Source organism: Myotis daubentonii, chromosome 4 (assembly GCF_963259705.1).
Source record: "Myotis daubentonii chromosome 4, mMyoDau2.1, whole genome shotgun sequence".
NCBI classification, from domain to species: domain Eukaryota; kingdom Metazoa; phylum Chordata; class Mammalia; order Chiroptera; family Vespertilionidae; genus Myotis; species Myotis daubentonii.
In genome coordinates, this window is record NC_081843.1 from 44,141,132 (window position 1) to 44,159,058 (window position 17,927).

Consider the following 17,927-nt stretch of genomic DNA (forward strand, 5'->3'; position numbering starts at 1 on the left):
AGAATAAACAATACAAATAAAAACCCAAGCACTTAAGATAATAAAAATAGATTAAACTGTGACATAAGTATTTTTAAAGTGACTAATGGCATACATTAAAAAATAGAGTAAGATACTGTGTATAAATGCAAGTAAATTTATAATCAGGTTAAACATCAGATTATACACAGTTAAGGAGGAAAATAGTGAACTAGAAAACAGATGAGGAAATAGAGGAGAGTAATATAAAGATTTTGAAATATTAAAAAGTGGTTAAGATATATAAATTATAGAATAAGAAGAAACAACATATAATAAAAGTTCTCAGTGGAAAGGGTCAGAGAAAGAGAATGAAATTAAGGAAAATAGCAATAGGTTAATAAAAGAAAGAATGGCTAAGAATTTGTCAGAATTGATGGGAAAACTTGAATCCTCTTATAAAAGGGAAAAAAATAAGATGTGAGAGTGATTTTAAAAAGTTCACTTTTAGGATCATCATAGTGAAATGGCCAATGACCAAAGCATATAGAAGACCTTGAAAGCAAACAGAAAGAAAAGACAGATTAAATGAGAAAGATTGAGAGTTAGGCAGACAGCTGATTTCCGACTTCTCAATTGCTACAGTAGAAACTAGAAGACAATGGGTTGATGTTATTAAAAGGATGAGTGGAAGTAACTGTTTGCTTGAAATACTATGTCCAGTAAGTCATTATCTAAAATGAAGGATAAATGTTTTTCAAATAAAAATCAAAGAGACTTCTACTACCTGTCTGTAGCTAAATAAATAAAGGATGTACTTTAGGAATATGTAAACTGAGTCAGAAAGGAGTGTGAAGCAATGGTGAGCAAATAAACTGGGAAGTATAGCAGTAAATCTAAACATGCATTGCTGGTATAAAACAATAAGTATAACAGTGACTACTTTAGGCATATAAACCAAGGCAACTCTAAAATATTGAACAGTAAGGCAGTGAGAAGAATTAAAACATTCTAAGATCCTCTTATTGGTCAAGAGACATCTAGAAATACTTTTATGCATGTTAAATTTGCATTTTAGATATATGCACTTGCAGCAACCAAGCATGCATGTTAAAAATTGAATGTAGTCTCCATAAAAAAACAAAAGAAAAAAGCATGTATTTCAAACAAGTTGAGGGAATTCAACAATGAAAATCAGAGGTTCTTGACTTTAAGATGCTTACTGTTGGATGGGAAAGACAGAGATGAAATTTCATACAACAAAAGATAAAATCTGCTTTATCCTAGAGAAATCTAATCTCTCTTGCCCACATTTTAAATCCTCTCCCCTTTATAGCCTAGGGGGAGAAAGAGTTCCAATAAACTTACATGTTTCCTAGACTTTAAAAAGCGCAGTGGTGGGCTCTGCCAAAAACACGTAACAGAAACAGAATCCATTATGCAACATATGTGTGGAGAGCTCTAACAAGTGTCTGCAAACTGGCCAATACATGTGCTTTACATTAAGTCTACCCCACTCAGTCTCACTTATATCCAAAAAAACGACTGTCTTAGAAACAAAATAAATGTAACCAGAAAAATGTTTACATAGTTCCCATGCACACTGCTTTCTGAAAAAGATACCCGTCTTTGTTCCCTTGCTGTCAGCGCATCGTTTCTGAATGGAAAAAAGAAAACACACCATGAAGTGAAAACAGGACGACTGCACATAAAAAACAACACTTCCAGGCTTGATGCTCAGCCTTCCAGGGAACAATCCATCTTCATGAATAAAGAACATAAACTCACAGGATAACAGAACAGTTGAAGAAATGATTATAGGATCCATGTTGCTGTTAAAAGAAGAACTATACACAGCTGAGCCAGGACAACAGAAAAGAAATACAATTTAGCAATGTAACTGTACTAAGAATAGGTCAAGAGATATTGTTTCAAACAAAACAAACAGGAAAACACACAAATGGTTCTTTTATTTCTTTAAGAAAGGTACTTAAAAAGGGAGGGGATGGGTTTGTGAGCTTTTGACAAATCTGGCGTTAACAGTAAGTTGTTGAGTCCGTAAGAAATGGACTGAGATCTAAGGCTTCGAGGCATCAGGAAATGTGCCATTCAGAATATTCCTGAAGAATAACTTGGAGGTACATCGGAGCCAATTCCCTCTTTTGTGAAAGCAGCCGTGTATGGCAAGCCAGCAAACAGTTAAATAGCCTATTATACTCCCCTATTTTTTTTTTTTTTTTTTTTACAAAGCTGGGAGGCCAGAAATGAAAAATGATGCATTCAGGAACATTATTTTTAAATAGGTACGGTGTATATGGAATCATAATTTTCTCCATCTATCCAATGTAAGAGGCTTGATAATGCACAACAAATACTACTACTACAGTGCATCAGTACCAAGTCACATTTTAAACCCGTACTGCATACAGTTCCAACTTAGTATATGATGTTAAGAGAATCTTAAGATAATAATACAACTGCTTATGAACCAAGCTATGATATCTATCAAGCCTCTACAGACTTAATCAGTCAGCACTTATTAATTATCTATTATTTCAATGAGTACAGAGTATTAGAATGGTTTATGGGTTATCTATGACTAGTATTCAGGAAAACTGAGAAATAGTAAGCTCACCTCAGCCACTTAAAAGCTACATGATGTTGGCTTAATCTTTGTATGCCTTTGTTACTTTATCTGTGAAATGGGGGAAGTGATAAATGAATTCCCTACATATCACCCAAAGTAGAAATAAGGGAAAATGAAATAACAGAACATAATGAAGTTGGGTTATCTCTCTATATAAAAGCCTAAGAGATCGCCGCAACCGAAACAACCGAATGGATGACTGAACAGGCTGCTTGGGGTGACCAGGCTGGCAGGGGGGGTTAGTGAGGGCTGACCAAATGACTGAGCAGCAGGCTACACGGGGTGACCAGGCCAGCAAGGGGGGGCACTTAGGGGTGACCAGAGTGGCAGTGGGGGGGGGCAGTGAGGGGCGACCAGGCAGGCGGGGGGCAGGGGTGGCTGCTGGGGGTGACTAGGTTGGCAGGGAGGGCAGTTGGGGGTGACCAGGTTGGCAAGGGGGGCAGTTAGGGGTGATCGGGCAGGCAGGTGAGTAGTTAGGAGCCAGTGGTCCCGCATTGTGAGAGGGATGTGGGATCAGGCCTAAACTGGCAGTCGGACATCCCCTGAGGGGTCCTGGATTGGAGAGGGTGCAGGCTGGGTTGAGGGGACCCCCCCACACACAAATTTCATGCACCGGGCCTCTAGTTGATTATAAAGGGGTATATTAATTACATATCCAGGGTACATTTAGTGAGTTTCTGCTACACTTTGCAGATATTCTTCTATATATAAGTTTAATACCATGATACAACTTGCATTTAAACATCTTCATCTAGAGACAAACTTTAAATGAAGTGCAGAAAATAAATGCCTTTCCAAAGTCAGATGTTCAGCTTATCATATCAAAGTGAAATTATATCAGTACAAAATTTTAAATAAATAAAAACTCCCTATTTTATTGCCAATTTATTTTTCATGCTAGGTATAAAAGTGACTTTTATCTTTTATTCAAATTATGAAGAGAGGGCAGAAAAATTTAATATGGATTATACACTTTTGAATTTGATTTTCAGCCTGCTTTATCTTTATCACTAAACGATGGTCCAGGATACTAAATCTCTGGGCCATGATCCAGTTTGTTTGCTTTTTAACAGATTTATTGAGGTAAATTTGCATATGATGAAATCTGCCCATTTAAGTGCCCAATTCTGTTTAAGTAAATGATTTTTAGTAAATTTACAGATTTGTGCAACTGTTGCCAAAATCCAGGTTTGGGACATTTCCATCACCACAAAAAAATACCTTTCATGCTTATTTGCAGTCAATCCCTATTACAACCCCTAGTTCCAGGTCACCAATAATCTACTTTTTAAATCTGTATATTTGCTTTTAAAGGACATTTCATATAAGTGGAGTGATACATCCTATGATCTTTTATATGTGGCTTTTTCTACTTAGCATAATATGTTTGCGGTTCATGCATGTTGTAGTATGTGTCAGTAGTTGGTTACTTGTTATTGCTGAATAATATTCTATTACATAGATATTTCACATTTTGTTTATTTAATTATTATTTGATGGATATTTGGGTTGTTTCTATTTTCTGACTAATATGAAAGTATTATGTGTATATACTTCATTATAGATTAGAATGTCTACAGTACCAATATGCATATGTATTATATGCATGTGTATAAGTATGTGTATATGTATATGTATGTCTTCAGTGCTTAGGCTTGGGGAAATTGGTACTGAGATACACAAGCCATAACTTTAGACTTTCCAGGTGCTCCCTTATTATTATTCTAAGGTATCTTGGTGAAGAGAGGCAGGAAGTAGAATTGTTAAGAGCACAGATGCTAGAGTTGGGTTCCTTGGGTTTGTAAACCAGTTTACCAGTAACCAGAACCAATTCTAAGTTAGGCAAGTCACTAATTTCCTTGGTTTTCTTCACTATAGATTGGGGGTAATGACAATCCTTTATGCACTTTGAGTGAGGGTTACATGATGCAAACCACATATCCCAGTGTTCACTAGATGTTAACTATTATAATTACAACAGTACATCAAATCACGGTGGAAATAATTTTTAAGAGATTAGTGGTGCTATTAAAATGGAGAGTTTAGAAGATTTCTGAGTCTATTTTCCCACTAAGAGATGTATCTCTTACTCTTGCTTAATACAATACACAATCAAGAACAAACACCAAATGGCTTTATATGGAGGGCAGAAATACCGATTTTCTTGTCTGGTCATTTATCCCACAGTCACTAGCTGAGAAAGAATCTTTAGTAAGCCTTTATTTCAAGATGGAGCATCACTGCATCCAGAGACAAGTAGCAGAATTAGGTTTCTATCAACCAATGAACACTCATTCTTTTTGTTATTGCGTCCTCTGAACCTGAGACTAGCCACATGACAAGAGAAAAGTAATAGCAAATAAATAGAGAAGGCAATGAAATAGCTTCTCACGCTTAATTTACTTATTTACCAAATATACACTGTATATTATATGCCAGGAATAGTTCTTATCCAAAAGTAGCAACTCATTTAATCTTCATAACAATCCTATCAACTAGTATTTATTTATTACCTCCAATTTCAGATGAGATAACTGAGGCACAGAGAGGTTGAGTAATTTGGCCAGTGTCACACAGCTAGTAGTACAGAGCAGATTTCCAAACCAGGCAACCTGGCTCCAGTGTTTAGTTTGCTCCTTTATGCTTTGCAACCTCTTTTACTAGAAGACACATCTAATAGAAGTAGAACATATTCCCAGGCAAGAAAAGTAGAAGCGTGATCAGTTTTGTTCTGCATACAGATTAATTTTCTTTAATTGTACTACTTGGTTAACCTTAAACCACAAGAATAAGCTTCTTTCAAAATGAGTGAAATGAGGTAGAATTATACCTTACTTTCATTTTCATCTTAAATGTCCTTATCCAATTTTTATAAATTTAATATTAAACAAGGCAAGCTTTTCAAGTTTATGATAAGGTTCTTCATATGTCCTAATCTAACCATCAGAAAGAATCCCTACCTGACCATAAGAACATTCTCTTCCTTGACAATCATTCTTTCAGTGCCTGTGAACTGAGAATGTAGACCCTCTGTGGAGAATAAAAATCCTAGTTGTGAAAAGTATTGCACAATTCATGTTCTTCCTGAAAGACCATGGTGCATATTAACATTTTGAAACCTTTGAATTACAAAACCATTTAGGTATACACTTTTAAGATTTAAAACCTACAGATAAATTAAATGTAGTTCTACATTAATGTTTTAAAGGCTCTGAAAAGTCCTGATGTATAGTCATCTGACTAAATTTTTATGTAGTTTTTCTCAAAATATTAAAACAATGTTTCTGTTGAAGAAGAAATACACCCAGCAGAATCAGAATTGGCTTTTCCCCTATATAACAACTATTTACCTGTATTGGAAAACACTGCTCTAGAGGTCTACCTAATCCTTAACAAATTAATGCAGTTATGTCTTAATCTTCTGATGAAACCTTCTTTTAATACAATCTCTGAGGCCTGGCATGGGAAAGAGGACAGTCAATAAAGTGTAATCACATGGGTAAGTGTAAAGATAATATTAAAGTAACATTCACTAACATTACTAGGCATTTTGCTCCAGACATTAAGAATTCTACAAGGATTATCTCATTCAATGCTCAAAATAACCCCTAAAGGCAAGTATTTATTGTTAACTGTCATTTTGCAAAAGAAGAGTAATGTGCACAGGGTACACACTTAAAAAGGGGTTTAAAGCTAAGCTTCAAATTCAGGCATTCTAAATCCAGAATCCATATTCCAATCATCACACCACGCCCAGCATGTGCCAGGGAATCATATCACGCACACATGCAGAACCCTCAGGAATAAACTAGGAAGTAGATAATTATTAAAACTACCAAGAAAAATCTAGGAATGGTAGATATGATTTATTCACCATAGTTTGTTTATGTTAACTCTTGATACTTTTGCACTTATAAAACCTGTCAAATAATATATGTCTGTTTTTCTCTTTACTAATAAGTGTGATGATTGGAACTTTTTTCTTCTTCTCTATCCTAAAACAACCCCAGTGACAGCACATTTTCAAATGGTGGTATATTCTGTAAACAGCTGAAAATAATAAAATATATATGCAGTCAAAGCACTATTTCATATTACCCTTCATTTTTCCATGGAAGAATTATTCATACATTAATCCCTAATCCCGAGATATAAAATGTGTTGTGTTTGTAAGTGAACAGTGCACATTTTTGTATTGTTTTCTCCCTGCTGCATACTTTTCGAAGTGCTAGCATTAAGGTTCTGCAAATCAAATTCTATTTTGACATATAGCCTTTTAAAGAGCAAAAAAGGAAACAATGCAAAAAGGCACTAGATTTAAAGCCTGCAAACAGATGCTAACATATGGAATTTCAGCTTCTAAAAAATGTACACTTTTCATGCTCTGTTCTCAGAAAGCAATATCAAAGCAATGAGTAAGACCTTTCTTCAGATCTCTATAGCTTCTTTATCCTTTGGTAACCTCCTTAGAGTATATGAAGATGGAAAAAGAAGGACAAATTGATCTGGAGTCTTTTGCCTTCACTCTATAGATACTTACTGTGCTGTTACTTTTCTAGAGGTTGAGGGCATGGTACTGAAAAGGAGAGATGAGGCCCATACCCTTAAGGAACTTGTATTTGACATGGAGGGAACACATTCAAGAAGTAAGAAAGCAAACACATAAACAAGGTATCACAGAGTGGTAAGTACCCTGAAGAAAACTACAGGTAAGTCCCTGAAAGACAGTGGTATGCCAAGAGATGAGGTGTGTGAGTGGGAGTGAGAGAGACACATGTGAACAACTAAATCTCAGACTAGGTGTGAGCAAAAGCACTTCCAAAAGGGTAGCATATGAACTGAAACAATAATAGAAGGATCCAGCCCTGTGCATACTAAGTGCAATGGCCCAGAGGTAGAGTGCGAAGCAGGGCCCAAGACTGATAGGAGATAAGTTCTGGGGTTAGAAGAGTTTACAGCGGATTGATCAGAAGATAGCTAGCCAAGGTAAGGAGACTGAAGGAGCTCTAGGGGCAATGAGGAGTCATAAAAGTTTGTCATGTGTGATGACGCTGGTCCTTTTATATTTCAAAAAATTCTACTTTTGCTGCTCTGAGTAAAAGCAACATCTGGTCAGGAATTTGTGTAAGCGCAGTCAATGAAACGATGAGCTAGCTAAAGCAGGTGCAGTCAAGTCGCCCCCCGCCCCTCAAAAAAAAGGGATTCAGGATACCTTCTGGAGGCAGGTTTGACAAAAATTTCTGAAGGATTAGACATGAGGGATGAGTAAAAGGGAGGAAGCAAGAATGATACCAAGAGTTGGCCCATGAAACTGGTTAGATGATGTAGTGACATTGAAGAAACTAAACGAGAAAGAGAGTTGTGGGACTGGGTATATATTCTTAATTTTGACATAATTAGTTTGAAATGCTTATTATTTGACATAATTAGTTTGAAATGCTTATTACACATTCAGTGGAGACAATGAATGGGTTCAGGGAGAGATAAATTTTGGGAGGAACTCACATGTTCATGGTATATTAAGTAATGGGACTAGATAAGATCAGCACGAATGGGGGATGGGGCAGAGAGAAAGTGGAGGAGGTGAGGGGGTAAGGGAATGAGGCAGGAATGGGGGAAAAAAGGAGAGAGACAGACAGACATTGAGAGAGAGAGAGCGCTCACTCTGAGTATGTGGGCCCTGCAACATTTATAGGTTGAGGAATCAAGAGGATTTAACACAAAACACTAAGGAGGAGTGGCCAGTGAGGTAGAGGGAAAATAAAAATTTAGCTGTTCTATGCACCTTGACAGATAACATTCTCGCAACAATAACCAAAATGTAGTGCTCTCTGGCATTTCCCAGCTACAGCATTACTAGTACAGTCTGTTCATTGACTTACGAAGGCAGTCCTCAGGTTACGTGGGAGACCAGACCTGTTCCTACATAAGTCGGAACCCACCTACGTGAGCACCTAGGTCACTCACATGGAGCCCATACACAGCAATAATGAAGTGAAACAGTAAAAAAAAAAAAAGAAAAGAAAGATAATTCCTGACCTTTACTTGTGGTAAATAAATAATAAAAAACACAAAGCACTTATGTACATACATTGAAATGACGGAATTTTTTTTTAATAAATAAGTGGGAGATGGCAACGTAATCACGAAACAACGTACATCGAGTCCGACGTAACCCGATGCTAGCTGATTAAGGTTGGATGTAAACAATAATTCTCTAAAACAATTTGTACAGTGTTTTGGCTGAACAACAAAATCAAGAAAGACCATCTCGTAAGCACACCTTCCTGCAGGTTATCAATCACTGCACACATCTGTGGAGAATTGCAACATAACCGTGAATGAAGCTGATCTTCCTGTTTCACCATTGCATCCTCTGGCCTTGCTGTCACTATGCTCCATAAGTTTTTCCTGTTATCATATCCAAGGTTATGCTTTATGACAAATACATTTGAGATAAATTTCAGTCACTGTTTTATTATGGAATTATACAATCTTGCAAAGTTCTGATATATATTTCTCATATTTTTCATTTTATTTCACTAACTAAAGCAGATTTTGCCATGGCTTTCCAACTTGTTGTATATTCCTTCTTCAGAAATTCTGATGGCTATTAATCAATACTTATGTCAGTTTCTGAGCCACATTAATTTTAGCTTCTCTCTATGTCACTATTCATCCTGATTTAATAAACTAAATTTATTATTTTGCATCCTGTGTGATTTACCTCCAACTAGCTAGTCTTATTTATTTTCTTCATCTTCTGCTAGATATTGAACATATTAATCTTTATATTCCTTATTTCTAGCAGACTGACAGTACAAAGTGCATGGTCAACAGGTGTTGAGTGAATGAATGAAGTAATCTACTAGACTGGTTCAAATTGGTCTTTTTCAGTTTGACGAAAATGATAAAAATATCAAAAGACTGCTTTATTATATTCTAAGTTGGACATTTAGGAGAAATGTTTCTGTTGCTGAGATTCTTAAGTCCTCCAAATGTTCCTATCTCCTTTTCATTTCGATCTGTAATTTTCATTATTATGCTAGTATAATAACAAACCATTTTGAATGAAAACTGCTATTCAACTGCCCTATGAATTTTTCTATCCTCAGGAACTAGCGATATGGTTAAACTCAATAGCAATATTAAATGTTGGATTTTCTCTTTTGCTCCATGTAGCAAAAACTTCATATATTTTAACAAAATTTATAGCTCCTATAATAACTGTAAAAAGACATTGAAAATCTAATACTATTTTTACTAGTTAACTTAATTACTATTTAAACAGTGAATTCACCTTTTTAAATCAACCAAACTCAGTTGAAACAGTTAAATATTAGACCTAAATTTTTTTTCTAGAAAAATTATAAATGAGTTGGAGAGTTTCAATCACTGTCTGATGAGTAGACCAGAAATCTGAAGGGTGCAGAATACTTCACTGGAGGAAAGACACTGTCTGGTTGTAGTCTATCAAGATTTTTTCCAGGGGAAATGCTGAGCTACAGTGCTCTGTCTTTTCTGTAAAAGTCTTACCAAACAGAATACATGGAAACTAGGTCCTGCATTCTATGGAATTAAGTCAGCTAAAGGTCTTAGGAACTCAGATCGAATAGGTGACTTGCAAAATAATAACAAGCAAGTTAATATTAGAGCTAGAATTTGAATCTGAGAAATCTTAATTTCTGGTCTTACATGATCTTCACCACATAATTTATATTGGATACATCATAGCTTCATGGTCAATTCACACCATATCAAAAGAAAGGAAAATTTAGAAAATAATTCTATGTATTTCTTCATGGGTTTTGCCTATTGATATAGAGATTTTTTTAACCTTTTGATGCTGATTTAGTCGACAACTTACCCTTACTTTCCTCTCAGTGTATTTTTTCCATTTACATAATGCTCTATGGCTTCTATTTTATTTACCGTTAAAGAAGAATTTTATTAAGAAGCATGGATGGAACTGGTGAGCATTATGCTAAGCGAAATGAGCCAGTTGGAGAAAGATAAATGTCACATGATTTCACTCATATGTGGGATATAATGATCAACGTAATTTGATGATCAGAATAGATTTAGAGACGAATGGCCGGGAAGGTGGGGTTAGAGAGCAACCAAAGGACTTGTATGCGTGCATATTAGCATAACCAATGGACACAGACACTGGGCCGGTGGGGGATTGCTCGGGGTGGGAGTGGCTGGGGAGGAGGGACGGTTAAGCGGGGGAAAAAGAAGACATATGTAAAACTTTAGACAATAAATAAATAAATAAAAAGAAGATAAATATAGCTAAATTCCAAATAACATTCTCCTCTTGTATTATAATTAGGTCGTATTAAAATGAAGACTTAATTCACAGCTCCTAACAAATCATTAAAAACCAGTATGATTGCTACAATCCCTTCACTGGAAATAGTTTACTAATTACATTATTGAATTCACTGTATGCTACTATTGAAAGTTTATTCAACAGTCTCTCAACTACAAAGAATAATACCATTTAGAGGAACTCATTTCAAACAGAATATTTCCAAATGCAGGACATAAGGATAACTCTGAATAAAGAAAAATAGCACTTGTAAACATGTCACTATATCCCCAATATTTGACAGTATCCAGACATAATTTTTTAGATATAATAAACTCACTCTTCAGATGAAATAGTTGACTTATCATGGTATTGTTCAGATTTTATCTAGATGTGGAAAATGTAGTATCCATGTCTAAAACAAATAATATCTAGAGTCCTATATCTATAGAAGCGCTGAAATTAAATTACAGCTCCAGAAGCGTTTGGGCTTAATGAGAAACAAAGCCACGTTCTTTCATATATGGAAAAATACTGGGACCAGTGAACCCATATTGGCAGCCTTTCATGGTGGGAAATAGAAAATTGCAACAAAAGAACACTGTTGACCTTGACTGTACATGTTTTCACTTCACTAGGAATTCCCAGCTGTTAAAGGTGATGATCCTTCTTATGGTCACATAGGTTGTAGCCAAGAATATCCTGAATTATGAATGAGTTCTATGTACCACAAAGCAGTATTTAGGAAAAATTTGATCATTAACTCAGTATTTAACTCTAAACAAACATATCTTTTATGTATTTTTATTGGTTTTTTAATGGCCAAATTTATTAATTTCCTATAGAGTCAATATAAAAAAGAGAAATTATCAAAATGTAAACTAGTTTTATTCATAGAAGGCGTGTACATTCATGAATTAATTGATACTGGCACCTTGGAAGTCAAATCCTGCCATTTGAAAAAACACCATACATGTTCCTTAAAATATTTTTTTGAGTCTTAGAAACAAAGAAAACATTGCTGAGTTTCATAATGTTATTATACATATTTTCCTCTATGAAAATGACAGACTGAAAATATGACAAGTTATATGGTGATCACAATTTATATAGTGTGATTGTTAATCATGTTATTCGTGGTCATTATTTAATAACTTTAAAACTCAAAGATATCTAACTGTTAATGGAAAATTGTGTATGTGTTTTGAATAACAAATCATATACTGGACTTCCATGTTTCTTAGAAATACTGGTATGTGTTGTCCACATTCCTGCAAACATCACATTAAGATGGGGCTGACCTTGGGCATTTCCGGGTGTCCTGTTGTCACAGTCTGCCTGTGGCACTGTTTCCCTGTTTCATCATGTGGGGAGGTGGGAGTAGGTTATGGAGCTTCTGTTAAAAAAATTAGAGAACTTTTAAAAATACTGTATTTACTTTAGATTTTCCAAAACACACTGAACTAAACAGATACAGGAGCTTATGAATGGGGGTGGGACATCAGTCAGTATGAAGGAATAGGCTATGCTGATGGAGATGTACACACGAACAGAAGAGGAGTTAATATATGAACCATGTACGCGGGGACATGCATGTGAAGGACTACATACTGTTAGTGAAAAGAACTGTGGTATAGATCAGTCAATAAATCAAGTCTTCAAGAATTTCACTGAGAAACTGTTCTTTCTGAGAAAAGATTGCTAAAGCAAATCACTGGAAATTTTCCTGACATTAACACTTACTCATTAATCAATACTGTTTCAGTATTGCTGCCCAGTGATCATTAACAGACAAATGAGCATACCAGCTTTGAGGACAATAGTCCGGAAGGGAAGAGCGGTCAACCATGTCACAGAAGTGGATAGAAATACCCTCAGTAAAGTGGTAGTGCAGAATAGCCTCTTGAAATGAGAGAGCTATCTTCAAATATTTAAAGGGATGCCTGGCCTCAGGAAACTAAGCTTATTGTATGAGGTGCTAATGGGCTTAGCCAACCTCAGAGAAACAAACCCTAGGTCTTGTGAACCAAAGACTATCCTATCTGAGAGGCAGAATTGCGTATAGCAGGGCCTAAGTGATCTCTTGGTAGTGATACTGTCAGAACTCTGAGAGCCACAGGGCAGTGAGTACAGAGCCTCTGACTTGGGAGGTTGAAATACAGAGCCCAAGGTCCTTGAGGTTGCTGCATCCAGTTCAGAATGATAGATGGTTGCTCCCCAAATGTGTAATCCCTCGCTCTTGCCTTAAGCCTTTAGTAACAGCTTCCCCAAACTCTGCAGTGACTGAGATTTTTTTAAACTAGATATTAATAAAAAGACAGGAGCTTAAGTCATTTAGTTTGCACAACCATTCGCTCATGGTTATATCACTATGCTTTGTCAGTACTGAGAATACCGCGATGAATGAGAGAGACGCCTTCCTCAAGGAGCTCCACAAGAACCAGCCCGGGCAGGGGCTGAGGAAGGGCACAATTTCCTCTGCTCCCATTGCTCCCCATGCTGTTACTAATTTTCTTCATCAACAATAACCTTGATTATTTAGTAGAGGAAAAGCAAAATTGTACATATAAATAAGCTCAAGGTGTTTAATTTCATTATGCATCCAGTCATAATGAATGCTCATTCATCAAATACTCACTAAGCACCAATTACGTGCCAAGAGCCCTTCTAGTTTTGGGAAATAAAACACCAAGAATCCCTGCCCACGCTTTTATTACAGACATGTGCATTATAGGAAACATTTTCATTAATAATGAATTGTAAAGTCTGAATGCAAAACCAGGATTTTAAAAATGTTCCAATGAATAATAGCATTATGCAGGCACTATTTAATTGTTTGAACAATTTTATGGTTCAAACACTTAACAAAGTGAACAGTCAAAAATAAGGTGAGCAATCAAATTATCCAACCACATTTCACATTAGATCTACATTAAATACTCTTAGCGATATTGGCAAAAATCTGAGATTCATAAAGTTATACTGTTAGAATGGAAAAGCAAAGGAATGGTAAAAATTATGCTATCTATATTAATAGTTCTGGTGAAATATACATACCTCTGTTCTTTCTTCCCCCAAAAAATATTTGCCCAAAAAGCCATTAAAAAAGAGTTGTAAGGATTTAAGAAAAGGAACATAGATTTTTCTGTTAACATTACTATATTATTCTTCATGCCAAGACACCGAGGAAGGAGCAGAAGTGCTGGCTATGCGACACAAGATATTTACTTCCCTATTGCCTCCCTTTCACCATCTCTGAAAGGGAGGTTAATAAAATCATACTAACTTCATAGGGCTAAAGTGAGAATGAGCTAATACATGGGAAAGATTTAACACTCTTTAAAGCACTTAAGTGTTTGCTATCATTCCTGTTATTCAATGGAAGAGCAATGCAGTAACAATGCATGTCAAAACCTTTACTGATAGAGATTCTCACTGGACCTACAGTAAAGAACTCTGAACCCAGCACCTACACATTGTCCTTAATCTCAGTGTCATATAGTCTCCAGGCAGCACAGCAGCCCACCACGCAGCTCTAGTTGGTGGCCATACTTTTCTCCTCACAGCAAAGTGAAAATGCCAGATTCGAAGTGTGCTGCCAGAATCCCCCAGCTTCGTAATTGCCGCCACTTTTTTTTTTTTTTCCCCATTTTGACAGTATAGATTCTGTTCCGCTGTTTGGCAGAGATTGCCTGGCTTTGCACAGTGGAAAAAGCTATTACCAAGCCACTCCAGCCAAAACTTGTGATCTTACTCAGCAACAGGACTTCTCTGCCAAGGACAAGCTGAACAACTCCTTCCTTCATTCCCCTCGTGTGCTTCACACACAGTCTCAGACGAGGCTAAACCCAAAGTGGGAAAGGGTTTGAAAATTATCTGGGAAATGTTTGAAGTAATTCATTAATCTGTGTTTCAAGCATCCAGAGTATTACTGCCCAATTCAGAAGGAAAATGTCTAAACTTTATACTTGGAAGCAGCTATGGGGAAAAGACAGAAGATGACCTGAATCTGGTAGAGGAAAGAGTACTAAACCTGAACTCTTGACAAATGCACATTTACATTTTTGGCCTTTGCAGAATTAACCAATGCCCACAATCTGTTTTGATAATCCCACCCTGATAATTTCCTTGTCCTGACAACAATGAGACGCAAAAAAGCCCATGGTATAAGCACAGATTTTGAATAGGTTTTTCAGGAATGCCGGGTTTTACCATGAGCTTGCTGCAGCATCATGTCTCCCTGGTGATCAACGACATACATTTGTAAAACATTTCACATGCACAGGGTCACAATCTAGTTCTAGAGGAAAACATGCCTCTATATTAAGCCATTAGATTTATTTAGGAATCAAACATACACTCACAACCCCACAAGTTACAAATATTCATCAATTGAATCCATGTGTGTGAAAGGGCTTTGCTAAGGAAAACTCCATTCAAATTCTAATCAGTATCCAACTGCCTGCACTTAACGTTTCTTTAGGGAAGTGATAACCTCTTATTCATCTTTATAACACCACTATCTGAAAATCAAAGGAGATTTCTTTATTGGCTAAAAAAAAAAAAAAACTTAAAGCACAGCTCTCAGGCTAAGCAGCAGAGGGCTGGCTATTGGACTCAGTCCAGATTTCTTAAATGAATCATGTGTCAGGAAATAAAGAAATAAATTGTAGGGTTAGTGTAATTTTTAGTGACCATAACCTAAATGATGTCTTACTGTTGTAAAGGAAAGTATTTATCAAGTATCAGCATATCATTATGCTGAGTACACAAAGAAGCCCAGAAAAGCCTACTACATAAATACATTTTAAAAACTAGATTTAATTATATAATAGACTGGACCTATAAAGCAATCATATGAAAGACATCAAACACTCAAATTTTGGATTTTACTTAAGTTATTTTGTCCCAAACGAAAGGTAAAATAGATGATCTAAATAGCTTTCCTGTTTTTTTGTTTTGTTTTGTTTTGGTTTTTTTGGTTAATCCTCACCTGAGGGTATTTTTTTAGGAAATGTGAAAGAGGGAAAGACAGAGAGAAAGATCGATGTGAGAGAAACACATAGATTGGTTGCCTCCTCCACACACCCAGAACAGGGCCTGGGCGGGGAGGAGCCTGCCACCAGGTACAGCAATGCCCTTGGCCAGAATCAAACCCGGGACCTTTTGGTCCACAGGCCAATCAATGCTCTATCCACTTAGCCAAACCAGTAAATTATTTGGAAACATGTTTGGGAGATTTAAATCATGAATTTTAGTAATATGCTTACAGAATTATTGGGAAAAAATACAAAGTATGACCTTCCATAAGACAATTTAAAATTTATATTCCAAGATTTAAGAGGAAGAAGAAAAATAGGAGAAAAAAAATTTACACTTCGAATTTTGAACTAATTTCTACTTATGTACTACCAAACAATTATAAAACCTGATCATAAAATGTAATATTTCTCATTTAGAAAATACCAAAAGTATGCATTCCATGGGTATTCAAAACACCAGCATTTCAACAACAAAATGTGATCCTTGTTTTTAAAATTCATGCATAATTACTAGGTTTGCTTCACTCTATTTAGACTGGGGCAAGATATATCCAAGCTTCATGTATATATTCATGTGTAAATAATAACCTTACGGTATATGCTTTTTAATCTTTGCTGAACTGCTAACTGGATGTTTTGCCCATAATCTTCACAAAGTACACCCAATGCTCACGTGTTTGTCCAATAAAAATTTGTTTCAGAAAATAGTAGAGTTAGAGTGACCTCTTAACTAATCTATCTCTTCAGTACAATAAAAACGTGAGTTTTCAGGATCAAAACATGATCATGTCACCTGAGAGCTCAATTTCAACAAATACCTGCACTAATACTCAAACTGAAAAGCGCTCCAAGATTTTGTAGAATATTAGATACATACTTCCCTGAGTAATGCAATAAAAAGAACTGCAGTTATTAGCATTTTAGGACACAAAATAACATATTTATAAAAAAGAATAAAATCCAATAATAAATATGTATTGAAGCTCTGAAGTATAAACAATAGTTTACAGATTTAAAGTATAAACGGTAGTTTATACTTTATCTCAAAACTGAAAACTCATGTTGCCACATCCGACATTCATGGTTTAAATGAAGGGAGAGCACAGCTTTGAAATAGAATATTTTGAGGCTGTTGAACTTTGAACCAGTTACTTTTGCAGTGCAAGGGAAGTTATTCAACTAGAACTGATAAACAGATGGACAACTATGGTGAAAACCTCCCTCTCTCCCCCACCCCGCCCCAAATCTGTACACTACATGGTTAGAAACTGCTTTTGTACCTGCCTTTGCAGCATAGCTGTTCAAAAGGCTAAAATGAGCCTGGGATACGTGCCACACACATCTTCAGGTAGCAGAACTGCCTGGAGATAAATGTCCTCATTTATAGAATTTGTGCAAAGCAGAGGTAGGCCTCAGCACCAAAAAGACCAGCTCTTCATGGGGCCTGGGAATTTAGAAATCTAAGTGCAATGCAAAAATATAATTCTGGGACCGAGGTAACAGTGGTAACAGAATCCAAACTGGTAGCGTTTTGAAGTTTAAACTATTCTCTAGGAACAGTCCAGGAAAATGGGAAAGTCAATAGAGTGGAGATTTCTAGATAACAAACATGACAATTTTTTTAATATTCCGATTTTAATTGCAAGAATAATAATGGCATATACACACACATTACTCACACATACCTCATTCTAAATAAAACATTTTTTTTAATGTTGGAGTAACTCAGATTTTACCTAGGAGGAAAAATGGAATTATTGTGTAAGATATACATGGCTTTGAACCCACTTTCATAGCTGTATTACTGTATCTTAAACTTGAAACTTTTCATTGTCTAAAGCTTGAATAACTGGCTCATCATTATATCTGTTTACAGAATAATCTGTCAAAGATCCCCAAATAACTTGAAAAAGAAGCCAATTGGTGTAACTCAAAGAATATCCTTTTTCATGGAAGAAAAGCAAAT

The 17,927-nt window shown here is 35.9% G+C and overlaps 1 protein-coding gene across 5 annotated transcripts in view; it reads right to left on the reverse strand.

Moving 5' to 3' along the window:
- Positions 1-17,927, reverse strand: part of PRR16 (proline rich 16) — a 244,072-nt gene that overhangs the window by 127,045 nt on the left and 99,100 nt on the right. Inside the window, exon 2 of one of the 5 annotated variants that reach the window (XR_009452590.1) lies at positions 12,221-12,315. The exons of the other annotated variants lie outside the window; for them this stretch is intronic. The gene's annotated coding sequence lies outside the window, so the exon portion shown is untranslated. The remainder of the gene's footprint in view (positions 1-12,220; positions 12,316-17,927) is intronic. 5 annotated transcript variants of the gene reach the window in all.